Genomic DNA, 16,109 nt, shown 5'->3' with positions numbered 1-16,109 from the left:
TGGTGAGGCCACGATAAGTCCCTATCTTCCTCTCTACAGAACTTTGTGTCCATGCTGCATTTTTCCGATGGTGTACAAATTACGCCGCAACATCACCAAAGGCACTTGCTTTCTCCTCAAGGAGGAGTAACAGGCCCACCAGCTGCCCCATTAACCTTTCCTTTTTTTTCTGTTAAAGTTTGTGCCTCCTGTTCACTTTTCCTTTCTTTATTGTCATAAACATTCAATCTCTGTAGGCTTTGCTGAAATATGCAAGTTTTCCCAGAGTTACAATCCCAGTTGGTGTATCACTCGCTTTTTCCCCTCCTTATCTAGGATATGCAAGTAACCATCTGCTGCTTGAAATTGCATTGTTGCCAGCATAAACTGTGAGAGGTATGTTAGAAAAATGCAAATCTGTTACTACACTACAGAGGAGAAAACCTGTTTTAAAAAATCCTAACGGTGGCTTTATATCAAATGCTTGACTTATTTTCATTTGAGGAATTTCAAAAGGACCAGGATTGAAAAACACTGATAATAAGACCTATAGGCATCCAGCCTAGAGATCTGTACCTCATTGGAAAATGTGTTGTTATTGTTGGTATAAGGCTCTGGAGTTATACAATAGAAGGAACTCTGTAAGTTTAGTTTTGTTATTTTTGTGTGTTCATAATTTTAATCAAAGCAGTCTCCCTGATTGTTTCATGTAACATCCTGTTGTTAGGTCCATTACTATTTCCACAGAGCAGCTTCTACTTCTGTTTTTTGTTAATAACTAGAGACAACCAGTAGAATTAATAAATGGTTTAAATTGGTCATCTTTAAATGGAGGATGCTCTCCAGATATACCATTCATCAAATACAAGAGGATGCCTTTCTTAGGAACTTGGAACGTTTTAGATCACGCTTCTGTCAGTGGATCTGCAGGGTACATGTTACTTGAGGTTAGGACTATAAAAGTAATCGTTTCAGTTTATTATGGACAACATTATTTGAAATTTAGGACTCAAATTACTTGTTAGCAAAGATTTGATGGGTGATTTCCATTTTTTAAAGTATATCTGAGAGAAAGATATCCTATCCTTTTTAAAAAAATATTTATTTATTTGGTTGCACAGGGCCTTGGGTTATCAGGATCTAGTTCCCTTACCAGGATGAACCCAGCCCCCTGCCCTGGGAGCCTGGAGTCTTTGCCACTGGACCACCAGAGAAATCCAGAAAGCTATCCATTTGAAAAGCAGAAAGGAAAAAAGTGACCCTCTATCTTCCACCTTATAATGCCTTGATAAACTCAGTCTTTGACGAAGTAAGTGATATCTTCCTAAAGCAGCATCCTAGTACCCAGAGACAATTACCAAATCACTTCCTTTCTCTACACTAGCCACCGAGGGTGGCTTTCAAGAAAACGGTTGATGAGGTTTTTCAAGAAAAGTAATAAAATATTAAAAGGGAAGCCAAAATCAACAGGGAATCTTCTGGAGTCTATACAGTCAAGGCACTTGAAAATAGAAGTGGAAAAAAAAAAGTTACATCACAGAAAACACGGGATGTCTAGAAGCCATCTAGTATCTAATTATGCAGTCTTAGAGGCTGGGACAGTCATGAAGATAAAGGTGATTAAAAGGAATATGTGCACTGAGATTCTCTGCATGTTTGAATCCATGTAATTTAGAGACTTAGAGCGTGGGACCTGAACTTAGAGTGTGACTGTGTGGCCCAAGCCGAGGTCACCAGTGCACAGAAGGATGTACTCACTGCTCCAGATGCCCTGGGTCTGTTTTAGGGTGGCTGTGCATCCCATCTCCTCTGACAAACAGGAAATTGAGGTGCACAGGACTTGCCCAACAGTGTAATTTTCCTGAAAGTGTACCAAGATTTGTCCAGCTATGCTACCCTTAGAGAGTATAAAACTTTACTTCCAGAGCAGAAGGAAATAAAAATATCATTCTGAGGTTCTCCACTCAGTACTTTGAAGAGATGTGGCACATAGCAAGTGCTCACAATGTTTGTTGAATAATTAATACAATAGACCAAATGGTGTAAAGAGCTGTTACAAAGGAGTGACGCCAATGAGGCTCTGATTATAGTGAGTCCGAGAAGAATAAAAAGAACAGTAGGGGAGAGAGGAGGGGAGGAACACTGCGGAGGAGTTTCAGTGCTAAAGGGACAAGGAAAAGGAATAGAAGGGAAAGGTAGGGTGGCTTGAGTTTTCATGAAAACAAATTATTTTTTCAGGTGGATATAATATGGCATGGTTTTGTTTCAATAAGCATGATTTATTAGAGGGATGTATTGGGTTGGACAAAAAGATTGCCCCGGTTTTTCAGTAAGATGTTATGGAAAAATCCGAATGAACTTTTGGGTCAACCTAATAAGATTGATTGTGGAAGAGACAGAGGGAGAAAGTACTAGAGCCGTGCCCTTCAGGGGGTAAGACGTGATTGCCATGAAGAGAGAGGCTGGCTTTAGATAAGAGCACTGGCTCTTCCTTGGTCTGTTGGTTATAGGGAACTAGAGAATCTATGGAAGCAGATGGACCGGCTCGCAGATGCTGGAGCATAAAATAGTTCTCTTCTGACTTCTCCATTTTTCATATGGAATAGGAACTGATATCACCAGCATAGAACAAATGGCAAGAAGTATTTCAGGTTTAAGGAAAAAAGGGTATGAAATAGTATAGAAGGGTGAGAGATTGAATAAACCACAGAAATTGCCAGGCAGCCCTAACAAATTACTGCATTTTCCTTAAAGTATACTTTCCTAACTCCTCTACTCTCTAGATTTATACAGAAATTGAAACCAGGTGTACAAAGAAAATATTTTACTCTCTTAGAAAAAATCATACTTTTCCCAGTAGTGTTTAAAAGTTTTAAGTTCTTGCAAAACAATCATATTAATCTTTAATAAATATAATTGAAGTTGTATAGATAGTTAAACTTAATGTTACAGTTCCTACCAAAGACTGGCTTTATATTCTGACTTCACATTATACAAATCAGTGAAATAGTTTGCACATTGCAATTCAATTCAACTGTGTCACCTTTTAAGTAATATGGTATTAACAGCGTGCTAATCAACCAAGTATGATTTTGGACACTTAGAATATTATATCTTTCAATTTTAATATCTTTTGTGAATATGAAAAGTATTTATGTTATATTTTAAAAAATCACAATAAGAAAAACAAAATCGGGAAACAGTGTTTTCACTGTACATACATAAAATAGTACATAAAACAGTACATAAAATGGGAGTCTCGGGCTTCTAGAATTAAATGAACTAAATATCCTGAAGATATTTTCTTCCAGGCCTTATTGATCTGCTCTTCCAGTTGCCTGAAAAACCTGAAGAAGAAGGGAAAAAAGTAGAGAATATGGCCAAAGAATCCTTTGTATAGGTGAATCTTTCTGTCTAGGGAATTAGTATATGTATTGCTACATAAAATATCAACTATAAAAATGCTCCAATCTGCTTAAAATTATTTTATGAAAATTTGGGGAACTAGACAAAGATAGATATGGTAAACAAATTTCAGAGATAAAGAAACTAACAGTTAAAAAAGAACACATTTCAGCCCCTGACTCCTGGCTTAATTTACTTATCTTTCTTTAGACTGAAATTGCCTCCCACAGATTCTGGCTCTAAGAACTATAATTCTTTTGGAGATTCTGTATGGTAGGAACCTTAACAGAGAATGTAATTATTATTTTCAGTAGTGTGTGGAATGCACACAGGATTTATAATAAGTGTTCATATATTCAAGGTCATTACCACCATTAGTTATGTATGACACACTCTTTCAGGAATGTTAATACCTTATTTGAGGAAACTGAGGCATAAAACTTGTTCAGACAGTGAGCGGCAAAGAAAAAAGTAATAGCTTAGTCTTGCAATTTTGATCCCAGAGAAAAAATAATTTATGGGAGTTATTTTATCACTCCTAATCTTTTACTTCTATCCATGCTTTTTGCTACAGCATTGAGATATTTTAGAAAACATTCTTAGTCTTGAGACACACGCTGAGATTGTCCTATGAATATCTCTGAGAACTCCAGCCTCAGTACAGTTTGACATAGGTCAGTCAGAAAAATGATAGGCTGACAGGTCTGAGTGGGATATGAGTCAGAGCATATCTGGTGCAGAGTTTCAGGAAGAGACTGAATGTACACATACTTTCATGTCATCATACTCCAGCAGTTACTAAATTTTCTCAATGACAGAAATGGCAATGGCCTGGCAAGGAATATTTGACTGATTATCCTCTTATATAAGCAGGAGACAAAGACATGTTCTCCCTCCTGGAGAAGAGTGGGAATCAGAGGGCAACTGGGAAACTCAGCAAAGAAAACTCTAAAAGGTAAGTTCAAAGGAGGTTCCGATTGCATATGGCAAAGAGGAAGGTCATAAAGCTAAGAGGGATATCAGATGGCATAATGTCCTGCTTGCACATGAAGCAGAATAAAGCAAACACACAAGCAGTGGGGAATATGCATGGAAGTGAAAGTGCTAGTCACTCAGGCATGTCCATCTTTGAGACCCCACGGTCTGTCCATGGAATTCCCCAGGCAAGAAGACTGGAGTGCTTTGCCATTCCCTTCTCCAGGGGGTCTTCCCGACCCAGGGGTCAAACACAGTTCTCTTACACTGCAGGCACATTCTTTACCATCTGAACTACCAGGGAAACCCTGAGGAATATGTATATATTCCTTAAGTACTTAAGAATATATTAGCTTAAGTACTTGAGTGAGGAGGTGTACTAGATGCGGACATTCTCTGCTGGGATACTTTATTTGATCAGGTTGATAATTTATTATGTGGGAAAATATAAAGGTAAGCATTTATAATTTAGTTCAATCAAATGACTTCGACATGTGTAATGGAGTGTGGTTTATAAGATACATTTCAAATGTTCAAAATGTTTATTTATTTGAAGTTCATTCTCTCAGAGTTTTCAGTTTATAAGAGAAGAATCAGGAGCAGAAAACATGGATTATTATCTCTGTTATAGACTGAACTATCTCCTTCCAAAATTCATATGTTGAAGCTCTAATTCCCAAGACCTCAGAATATGACTGTATTTGGAGATAAGGCCTTTAAGGAGGTAATTAAGCTAAGATGGGGTTCTTAGAATGGGCCCTAGTATAATATGACTAGAGTGTTTCTAAGTAGAAATTAGAACACAGCACAGACAGAAGGACGACTGTACAAGAAAGCAGTGAGAAGCTTTCCATCCAAAGAGAGAGGCCTTGGAAGAAACCAAACATGCTGACATTTCCATCTTGGAATTCTAGCTCCCAGATCTGTGAAAAAGTATATTTCTGTTGTTTGAGTCACCAGTCTGTGGTATTTTGTTATAGGAGCCCTAGAAAATAATATTATCTTCAGTGTACACTTAACTCAGCAATCTCACCACTGGGCATACACCCTGAGAAAAACAAATTCAAAAAGATACACGCACCCCAATGTTCATTGCAGCACTGTTTATAATAGCCAAGACAGGGAAGCAACCTAAATGTCTATCAACAATGTCTTTATCTGATGAACAGATAAAGAAGTCAGGGTACACGTATGCAATGAATATTACACAGCCATAAAAAATGAACAAATTTGAGTCAACTGAACTAGGTGGATGAACCTACACCTATTATACAGAGTGAAGGAAGTCAGAGAAAAACAAATATCATATATCAAAGAATATATATGGAATCTGGAAAAAATGGTACTGATGAACCTATTTTCAGGACAGGTACACATAGAGAATGAACTTGTGGACACAGAAAGGGAAGAAGAGGGTGAGACAAATTGAGAGAGTAACACTGATATATATACATCACCATGTGTAAAACGGAGAGCTAGTGGGAAATTGTTTAACACAGGGATTTCAGCCCAGTGCTCTGTGATGACCTTGAGGGGTGGAACAGGGGGTGTGGGAGGGAGGCTCAACAGGCAGGAGACATATGCATACTTATGGCGGATTCATGCTGTTGTTCAGCAGAAACCAACATAACATTGTGAAGCAATTACCCTCCCAATAAAAAGAAATTAAAAATAAATCGATCCTTGTGTGTTCAGTCACTAAGTCGTATCCAACTCTTTGCAACCCCATGGACTGCAGCACACAGGCTTCCCTGTCCTTCGCTGTCTCCCAGAGTTTGCTCAAACTCATGTCCATTGAGTTGGTGATGCTATCTAACTAACCATCTCATCCTCTGCCACCGTCTTCTTGTTTTGCCTTCAATCTCTCCCAGCATCAGGTCTTTTCTGATGAGTCAGCCCTTCGCATCAGGCGGCCAAAGTATCAGAGCTTCAGTTTCAGCATCAGTCCTTCCAATGAATATTCAGTGTTGATTTACCTTAGGGTTGACTGGTTTGACCTCCATGCAGTCTAAGGGACTCTCAACAGTCTTCTCCAGCACCACAATTCAAAAGCATCAGTTCTTCAGCTTTTTTACAGTCCTTCTTTATGATCCAACTCTCATATCCGTACATGACTACCTTCTTTACAGTCAGCCTTCTTTATGGTTCAACTCTCACATCCATACATGACTACTGGGAAAACCATGGCTTTGACTAGACAGACCTTTGTCAGCAAAGTGATGTTTTTGCTTTTTAATACACTGTTAGGTCTGTCATAGTTTTCCTTCCAAGGACTAATCATCTTTAAATTGCATGGTTGCAGTCACCCTCTGCAATGATTTTGGAGACCAAGAAAATAAATTCTATCACTTCTTTCACCTTTTTCTTTTCTATTTGCCATGAAGTGATGAGACTGGATGACATTTTTGGCATCTCTTTTTGAATGTTGAGTTTTAAGCCAAATTTTTCACTCTTCTCTTTCACCCTCATTAAGAGATTCTTTTGTTCCTCTTCAGTTTCTGCCTTGCTAAACAACTAAGCCTTTAGGGAAAAATACAGAGTCTGAGGAGACGTAAGGGAAATATCACTATTAAGGGGAATTGCATTCTCTGGAGAGTAGGAAGAAAAGGTTGAAAAGATAAAAGCTTCATAGAAGAAGTGGCATTTGGGCCTTGAGGAGAATCTTTTATTTTCTCAAGGCAAAACTGCCAATTGCTGTCATGTAGGCATTACTTTATACTGAGATCCAGTGTATTAAAATCTAAGCCTTCTTAGACACAAGTCCTCTTGTTCTAGGCAAAAGGAGATTCACGTCATGGGACTCATCTCAAAATCCAGTAGCGGACATTGGTTGGAACCTACTGGAGAATAAACAAATCCCCAAAGATAATCTAAACCTTTGACAGAACTATCTACTTGGGCTAAATGTTTACAATTTGTAAATGATAAGCTGCTACTTGGGCTAAGTGTTTACAATTCATAAATGTTTACAATTCATAAATGTTTACAATTCATAAATGATAAATGAGATTTTGTTGATATTGTTTACTTGGTAAGTCAGTCCAGTATTTTGCGATCCCATGGATTGTACTCCGCCAGACTCCTATGCCCATGATATTTCTGAGGCAAGAATACTGGAGTAGGTTGCCATTTCCTTCTCCAGGGGATCTTCCTATCCCACAGATTGAACGCCCATCTCCTGCATTAGCATGTGGATTCTTTACCACTGAGCAACCAGGGAAGCCCAATCATTGAAAATAATTAAATTTTAAATTAGATTTAGCATAAACAATTTTATTTATCTTTGCTAGAACTGAGTGACAGGCAATATTTCTGTTGCAGGTAGGATTCTCTCTGTTACAAGTGATAGAATACCTGTCCCAAATGGCTGAGGCAAAAGAGGACAATTTCTTGACTCATAGGAATAAGATCCAGGTTGGTGGGGGAAGGATGATGCCTCTTCAAGTGCATCTTGAGTTCAATCTGAAATGAAGTTGCAGGATTTCATCTCCTTCCTCTGTTCCCTTGGGGATCCTCTCTTCTCAGGTTTTGAGACAACCCTCACAATAATTGTAGTTTTTAAAAACTCACTGAGGTTTTTTTTTTACATATAGTAAAATGACTTATTAAAGAGTACCATTTGATGAGCTTCAACACATGTACTTATGTCTATATATTTAAAACTTAAAATAATAGAGAGCTGGAATTTCATCATCACAGTCAGAATAGCAAAACTGCTTGCTGCCAACAAAAGTACCTGCATGCCCCTTAGCAAGTTCATCTCTCATTTCACCTTGGTCCCATTCTGTGACCATGACAGGCAGTCATTCATCTGCTCTTTTCCATTATAGATTACTTTGTAATTCCTAGAATTTTATGTAAATGGATAATAGAGTATGTAATCTTGTATTGCTTTTTTCACCAAACATAATGAACTTGACATTCATCCATATTTTGGTTATATCAATAGTTTGTTTCTTTTTTACCTATGAGAGGATTCCATTGTATGCATATAGTTTACCACATGTTGTTTATTTACCTTTTGATAGACATTTTGTGTTTTTTCCCTAGATTGAGACTATTACATATAAAGCTATTTTAAAAAACTATTTTTCCATACTCACTGTATTTTTATTTCTGCAATAGGTACTATAGCTTGGTAATTTAAAAATCTATCTCCATTAAATGATTTTTGCATACTTTGGGCAAATTTACTTTAAGTCCCTGTCTTGTTCTTGGGAGTGCTGAATTTTGTTTTTGTCAGGATGATGTCCTAGGTTCAGAAGAATTCTGATGGTGCTAGGTTAAATACTTACTGGAGTATTTTTTCATTTGACTTCAATTAGGTTAGCTGATTTCTGCTACTCTGCCTCTAATAATGTTGCTTTTGCCTGGAATGAACCTTTCATGATATGTGCTGTCAGAGTATTTAAAATAATAGAGAGCTGGAATTTCATCAAGTATACAGAACAGGTGGTATGGTTATTTTTGTACTTTCTTGCTGTTAAGTGTGAGGCAAATTCACTTGGAGACTTGAGTTCATTATAATTCATGCCACCTGCAGCAGAGTTGATTATCCAATATCTAACTATAACAACCTAAAACAATATAACAATTTTGAACAATCAAATTGATTTGGTTTAGTTCATAATACTCAGTTACCTCTTATAAGAAGATGAAGTAGTAATAGTAATAAACAGAGGCTTTGGGAAAATTAAATGAAATATATATATATAATGAAATATATATATATATATATATACATGTACACACACATAAATGTGCTTAGAACAGTGTCTGTCATTTAGTAAGTGTAATGTAGAATGGTTTAGGTATCTATCTGTCCATTTATCTATCTTTTCAGGAGATAATGAAGGACAGGGAAGTCTGGCATGCTGCCATCCATGGGGCTGCAAAGAATCAGACACAACTGAGAGACTGAACAACATCTATTTATCTACCTACCTATGTTTCTGAGGGCTCTTCTAAGGCTGAAAATTTTATAACTACCAGAAAGTTGATCATGATGTGAGCTTTAAGCTAAAAAGAGAAAACGATTTAGGAAATCTAATAAGAAGCATGTTAAGACTTTGGGCAATATTACTGAATTGTCTGCTCCAGAAAAGATATGCTGAAGTCTTAACTTCCTGTATCTGTGAATGTGACCTTATTTGAAAATAGAGTTTTTGCAGATGTTATCAAGGTAAATTTGTATGGATTAGGACAGGTCTTAATTCAATGACTGGTGTCCTTTTAAGAAGAGAGAATGTGGACATGGAAACATATAGAGACACAGGGAAGAGGGTCCTATAAAGACAAAGAAGAAGACTGAAATTATGGTAACACAAAGAAATGCCAAGGACTGCTGGCAGCCACCAGAAGCTAGAAGAGGCAAGGAAATATTCTCTAGATCAGTCAGAGGGAAGAGGATGGACACTGTGATTTCAGACGCTTAGCTTCCAGAACTGTGAGAAAGTAAATTTCTGTTGTTTTAAGCTGCCTAATGTGTGGTACTTAGCTGTCATTAACTTCAAATATTTTTGTAAAAAACAACTAAGTAAATAAACAAATAAGTAAAATCTCTAGTCTTAAAAGTCTAAAATTTGCAATTAAAATAGTCCAGCAATAAACAAATTGTCTATTTAACTGACTAAATTGTATATGTTTCATTTTCTAGGTCACCTCCTCTCTTGGCTTAATCATTTCCTGGTGACTCAGATGGTAAAGAATCTGTCTGCAATGCAAGAGACCCAGGTTTGATCCCTGGGTCAGGAAGATCCCCTGGAGAGGGGAATGGCTACCCACAGTGGACCATCATGTTGTGCTTGAATTTCAAACATTTCACATAATTTTTCAATCCTGAGGGCTTATATTATTGAAATAATCAAATTCTTTAAATGAAAGAAAATTTTATCACAGTGCTTCCTTTTTTGTGACGAAAAAGAAAATAAACTAAATTTTGAAAATTACATTTAATTTCTTGACCAAGCATTTTGTCTGCACTTCCATTTACGTGGTTTATCCTACTTTCAAATTCTTTACTTGGTCTCAAATAACAAAAAAACTCAAAGAAGTGTCTGATTATGATTGGTAATTTTAGAAAATGATGTTCAAGCAGGTATCTTGTTCTTTTCTCTTGTAAAAAATCTAACACAAATTGAGCAGTTCACACAACCTCAAAGCAACAGAATAACAAAACAAAAGTAAGATAAATACAAATTTAATTACTGTAAGAGGAAAAGGAATGTCATTAATTTAAAAAATTGTCTCTCAGTTGATTGATGTTAAGCGTCACAGTGAGCCATTATTATTTAGATATTGAAAGACGGAATATACACAGGGACAATAGCCAGACTATGCAAAAATGCAATTCTGACCCACAATCTGCAGCAAAAAGCCCAGGAAACCAATCCATTCTCTACAGTAATCAGCCAACCTGCTATCTATAAGTTGGATTTCTAGGAAGTCAGACCTCCATCTCTAGTAACAATCTAAGAAGCTAAACTCCTGTATCAGTTGGCCTAAAATGGCCAGGACTTGATTAATGACTAACAGCTTCCTTAATTTTTATCTCTACTTCCAACTTAAGACCAACCAGAGAGAGCCAAATATGCACCCCTAACCAATCACACGGGCTTCCATGGCGGCTTATCTGGTAAAGAACCTGCCTGCAATGCGGGAGACCTGGGTTCGATCCCTGGGTTGGAAAGATCCCCTGGAGAAGGGAAAGGCTGCCCACTCCAGTATTCTGGCCTGGAGAATTCCATGGTCTGTATAGTCCACGAGGTCGCAAAGAGTCAGACACGACTGAGTGACTTTCCACTTTCACTTTCAACCAACCACATAGGATACCCAGTCTCTAGGTACCCCATCTGTAGCTTCCCCTGCCAAAGACTATTCCACTCAAGGCACACCTGGAGCCTTCTCTTGTCTACAAAACTTTCCCACTCCTCTCTCTGCCTTCGCGTCTCTGCCAAAACACCAGTGATGGTAGTTGCCTCTTGCTCTGAATAAATAAACTTTACCTCTTCTTATGCAAACCTTTTGGGTAAGAGAGCTAAGTAGAGGATTAATTCCTAAAAACTAGTGACTGTTTCTATGGTTTTACTTCTAATAGCTGGATCTATGCAACCATAAGCACTCAATAGATGTAACTGTTGAATAATCTATCTACAATTCTAAACTTACATAGCCTTTATTCATTTATTTGTAGAGATAACGTAGATAGCATAGGGCATATTCAATGATGAGTAATAATTGAGTTGTGTGAACACGTTCAGTTTGGCACCAATGATGATTCTCTAAAGACAAGACATAGCTGCAACATTTTATTCTATTCCATACAAAGTATGGAAGTAATTGGTGAGTAATTACAAGATGTCACGTATGCATTCAACCCACAGAGACCAGGCGAAGTACATTTTTTCCTTACCTTGGTTCAGGAGATGACAGTGGATTCACAGGTTTATTAAATACATCATTTTAAATTGAATTCTCTTACATATGATATACATGATGCTTGGTTTGTTAGGTTCAAAACTAAAGTTTCAATTCCAAATTGTATTTTTCTCATTGTTACCAAAGGAACTTAATATATTCAGTTTTCCATTTAATTTTTTCTTTTATCCAGTAGAGTTGATTTTTCTGTATACACTCATGAAACCATCACCGTTATCTAAGCAAAAAACATGTCCACCACCTCTAAAAGGATCCCCCAGCTCTCTTTGTTACTTTTATTTTTTGATAAAAACACTTAGTGTAAGATCTACACTTTTACGCCAGTAGAGTTGATATTGTATAACTGAAGTACCATCAACTATTCATGTAAAGAATAGTTCACTTGTTTAAAAACTGGTTTATGTCTAAGATAAATGGAGTAAAATTGTATTAGCAGATTATCCATCAATATTAATATCATACTAAAGTCTTGCTTGATATAGTAGAAAAAAATCAACATAACCTGGGTAGATTCTAGCTTTGCCTTGGCCTTAACTGACTGAAACTTGGATAAATGGATAATAATTTTTGGACATGTTTCACTATTATAAAATGAATTGGACTAGATGATACCCAAGATTTCTTTGTGCTCTTGCACTAGCATTTTTAAATGGTTTGAAAACTTGCTTCAAATTATACTCTGTTCTTGATCAAAATATCATTATAACTGGAAAGGGCGATATTGAGCAACAGCACCTTAGAGTCAACACTGGATCATTCAGTATCTGATTACCTGGCTTGTAAATATTACACACCCTGCTCCTTTCTCTATCTGCCTGGCATTTCATAATGTTTCTTTCTAAGGCTGCCTTTGTCACTTCAAATTTCTCAGTCTAGAGCTTCACTAACTGGCATGGGAACCAGTAGTCACAAGTAGCTATTCAACATTTGAAATGCAGCTAGTGCTACTGAAAACCAAAATGTTTATTTTAATGAATATGAATACTTCAGTCATTGAAAAACTATTGGAACAACTTAGGTATATGTATATACTTTTTGACTGTAAATTTTATGACATCTAAATATTGAACATTAGTAAAAACTTAATGTCTGATTTGAGATGGTCTGTAAGTGAAAGATAAATGCCAAATTCAAAGACTTAGTATAAAAAAGTAAAATATTTCATTAATAATTTTATATTGATTATATATAGAAATGATAGTATTTGGAACATACAGAGCTAGATAGGAAAATAGAATTCTGTTGCTTCTTTTTACTTCTTTTATTGTAACTATTAAAATATTTAATTGTTTTTAGTTGGTTTGAAATCTATCTCTTTGAGACAATTCTGGTTTTATATATTTAAGGCTCTTCCTCAACTTTCTCTGGGTAATTGATTTGCATTTTCTAGGTTCAGCTTGCTGTCACGTTGCAAATCCTAGGGCATTCCCAGGAAACTTTCCAACTCCCAGCATTTCCCTCAATCGCTCTCCTTTAGTCTCCATTAAGGAAACTCAAAATCTATGTCTATACTTATAAAATCCCTTACACTACTCCTTTTATTTAAGTCTGATTATAAATTCCATAAACCAACTTAAGCTATCAGAAGTATGTTTTGCAGACTTAAAACTGTCTTTTATCAAACACATGATAATAAACAAATGAAAACATATTAAGAGTAATTAATGGTGGAGCTTTTAACGTTTGAGTCGATCAAATAATTACTTGTCTTTTAAATTTCAGTTTCCTTGCTGCTTAAGGAAAATAACAAGGACAATGAAGGGGACTAAATGTAAATTCGGTAATCATATGCTAGTTACTCATTATTCATTAACAGTTATCTGATAATACCAGAATGGCTCTGACAGTAATCATAGTGCCTACTTATTTAGAGATTCTTTTTAGAAATATGTGAGTTATTTAAACTCAGTTCAAAGTTTGGGTGAAAAGGGCCTTCAATAATGCTGTTTATTATAATGCTAATGTTTTAGAATTACTAGCTCTCTTTTATCAAACAAACCTTTGAAAACAACTTTAATGACTGCTTTTAAAAATTAGCAGCTGATTAAATGCCCACAATTGCTAGGACATAAACTATTTAGGAGTTCTAGGCGAACATTATTTTTCTGTTTAGTTAACTAATTCAATAAATATTTGCTGAATGTCACCTGTGTGAAGCAAAACTCTAAGAGAAGACACACGTAAATAAAACACAATCCTTGATCTTGAAGGTTAAGAGCTTAGTTACTAGGATGCTATGGGGTACTTGGGGGAATTATAGAGACAAAAATATATATATATATTTTCTCGTGTGTTGTTTTTTCTTTTCACAAACTTAAAGAATCTCCTTTCCCCATATCTATTAGTATCGAGTCTCTCCAAGTCTGAACACTCCAAGCACTAGCTAAGTCCAAATCCTTACCCCAGTGAGTAATAATCTTTTGTTATGGGTCCACTGCCGGAAGATTAAAGCTGAATGCTCCCAGAAGGCAGAAGGAGAGGCTGGGCTTTGAGGTACAGGATGCTAGCGGCCCTACTCTGTGAGGTAAAATCCACAAGAGCGAAACAGTAGAGGAATCCAAAACATCATTTCAACACCGTGCTTCGCAACATGGCAGCCTCTCCAAATAGAATTAGCTACGCCCACCCCACAAAAGTCATATAGACTCTAGAGAGAGAAGACTGGGGAGGTGGCGGAGAGGAGAGAATGTGTGTGTGCCTGCGTGCCCAGTCGTGTCTGACTCTTGGTGACCCCTCAGACTAGCCCGCCAGTCTCCTCTCTCCAGGGGACTTCCCAGGCAAGAATATTGGACAGGGTGGCCATTTCTTTCTCTAGGGGATCTTCCCAACCCAGGATTGAACCCGGGTCTCCTGCACTGGCAGACGGAGTGCAGCTTTATCACTTGAGCCACCTGGGAAACCCCCTAAGTAGGGTCAACAGAAGAAATGAAAGGATAGTGCAAGCACTTCCCTTACCTGCCACATAGACAGAGGGTGAAGTGAACTTCCTGCCCATCCCACGAGCTGGTAGGATGGAGCTTGATATTTATTTTACTACTTTTTAGAAACCTATTATTTAATATTGGAGTATAACAGATTAACAATGTTGTGATAGTTTCAGGTGGATATCAAAGGGACTCAGCCAGACACATACATGTATCCATTTTCCCCCACCAGGATTTCCTGGTGCCTCAGTCCCTAAAAAATACACTTGTAATTCAGGAGACCACATGAAATGCAGGAGACACAGATTCAATTCCTGGGTTGAGAGGATCCCCTGGAGCAGGAAATGGCAACCCACTCCAGTATTCTTGCCTGGGAAATCCCTTGGACAGAGGAGCCTGGTGGGCTACAATCTGTGGAGTCACAAAGAGTCAGACATGACTTTGTGACTAAACCACCAATTCTTCCCAAACTCCCCTCCCATCCAGGCTGCCACATAACGTTGAGGAGAGTTCTCTGAGCCTGGTATTTCTGATTTAGAATCGTGAAGCCACGTGATAGTGCTAATATCTGAGCCTGAGAAGAAAATTCATATTGTCACAGGTTGATACTCAAAGCTGATGGTTGGCCAATAGACATTAACAGCCTGGGCTGTAAATAAATAGCTGAATAAATACCTGCATTGCCAAGCCAAGCAAATTTACTTCCCACTGCCTCAGCTACCCTGGTCCAGGTTCCACTTCTCTGGGATTCTTGGACTTTTCTCAACCCAGCTACTATAAAGGTAATGCTTGGCACATTAGGAGCCCCAGGACCTCACTCCAACTTGAAAGCAATTATCCTTTGATTGTTCTGTGCATACACTACCATTCATGGTGTTAATATTGTGACATACACCCTGTTTATAACCCATCAAATTTGCCAAAATTGGGTTACAAAAAATTTTTAGACAATTTGAAAAAAAATTAAGTCTACTACTTTATTACTTAAATATGTGAAATAGTAAAGAGTACTTCCTTCATTTTGAATACTGCTCAAAATTCTTTTCATTTTTCCCCTTTGCATTTAAAATACATTGAGGTTTATGGAAGAACTATATTTTAAAATAGAAAATAACAACTAAATACTATCCAAGAAAGTCAACAATTAGTGAACTAATATTAATAGCATCAGCTGATCCACTGAATTATTGATACTCAGGGATTTGTTGTTTGTTTTGCTATTTTTTATCTTGTTTTGCTATTTCATTTTCTAAGGTTTGGGACTTCCCAGGTGGCCCAGTGGTAAAGAATCCTCCTCTAATGCAGGAGACGCAAGAGACATGGGTTCCATCCCTGGGTTGGGAAGATCCCCTGGAGTAAGAAATGGCAACCCACTCCAGTATTCTTGCC

At 37.2% G+C, this 16,109-nt stretch overlaps 1 long non-coding RNA gene across 1 annotated transcript in view; it reads right to left on the bottom strand.

Moving 5' to 3' along the window:
• LOC122679892 overlaps positions 1–16,109 on the bottom strand; it is a 434,959-nt gene that overhangs the window by 179,852 nt on the left and 238,998 nt on the right. The gene's annotated exons all lie outside the window — the stretch shown is intronic.

Source organism: Cervus elaphus, chromosome 3 (assembly GCF_910594005.1).
Source record: "Cervus elaphus chromosome 3, mCerEla1.1, whole genome shotgun sequence".
Lineage (NCBI taxonomy): Eukaryota > Metazoa > Chordata > Mammalia > Artiodactyla > Cervidae > Cervus > Cervus elaphus.
This window is presented reverse-complemented; position numbering and strand designations above follow the sequence as displayed.